The sequence below is a fragment of the Meleagris gallopavo genome, chromosome 1 (assembly GCF_000146605.3).
Source record: "Meleagris gallopavo isolate NT-WF06-2002-E0010 breed Aviagen turkey brand Nicholas breeding stock chromosome 1, Turkey_5.1, whole genome shotgun sequence".
Taxonomy (NCBI): Eukaryota; Metazoa; Chordata; class Aves; order Galliformes; family Phasianidae; genus Meleagris; species Meleagris gallopavo.
The window spans coordinates 62,767,811-62,769,071 of NC_015011.2; positions in this window are offsets into that span (position 1 = coordinate 62,767,811).

The following is a 1,261-nucleotide window of genomic DNA, read 5'->3' on the forward strand; positions in this document are numbered from 1 at the left end:
ACAGCTTGATGTCATCCACAAACTTGTTGAGGGTCCACTCGGTCTCTCTGACAACATCACTGATAAAGATATTGAAGAGCAGCCCCATGCCAGAGCAAATTGTCACCCCTGGCCAGGAAGAAAAGGGTCCTGATATAACTGAGGTCCTCCAGGAGGGAGGCCTACAGTCTGGACAAGGTGATGGTGCTCCACAGTGAGAGCAATTAGTTGCGAATGAGTGTCAGACTGACTTAACTCTTACCCTCTGACCTAGAGCCCAATGAGTAGACAAGTACAAGTTAATAAACAAACCAAACTAAATAAAATAGCCTGGCTCTCAGTGCAAAGTCGAGGATGTATCAGGGCTCCTGGAACATTCCTGCTTGGATCTGGAACAGTCTGGCTTGCCACACTGAGCACTGCAGCCACCAGGATTTGTGACATGATGGAGGACTGGGGTCTTCTTTTTCCTTGGATATGTGTGGAAATTGTTTCAGCTCTTGTCTATTTTCAGTAAAGCACTAGAGGAAGATGAGACATAAAAGGCGCATTTAATTTGCAAATCCAAGGCAAGGAGAGAGCAAAGATGCCATTGTGTTGCTAGCAGGTGGGAAGCAGCAGTTCTTCTCATGCCTCCATGTAATGACCTATGCAGCAGATGAAATGCCAAATTCTTTGGAGGCATTTCCTTTTCACAGCGGTTTGTTGTATAAGGACAAATACCAATCATATAAGAATATGATGTAAGAATAAGCATGGCTTGTGGATGGAGAGAGACTAACAGATTGTCAAAGAAGGATGAAATAGCACATTGCATTCTGCAAACAACCTGTTTAAAGTGTACAAGTAGTGGAATTACTGAACATGAGCTCATCAGATTGGGAAAAACAGTCTCAGAACTTCAGAATCATGCAAGTCCTTTTAGAAGGAGATGCTTCCCCCCAAATTTGTCTGCCGGGGTTTTGGCAGCGAGTGACCATAACAGCAGGGCTGTACAAATGCAGATAATGCTGATTTCCTCCTGGACACAGCGCAATGGTTATTAAATCTTAAGCAACCCGAGAATGAAGAAGTGCTTTAGATTTTGCCTTGTGTATGCAACAAGGAGACAGCTGTCTGTATGATAACGGTGATATGATTAAAACCGTTTATAGTACACGAGCGGAGAACTTCTCTGCCCCACGCACATCCATCACCCGCCCTCCACAGCTCACTTCTGTCCTTCGGTCCTTCAGCCTAACAAAAACCCACCGTCCTCAGCGCCATTCCCACAGGAAGACGT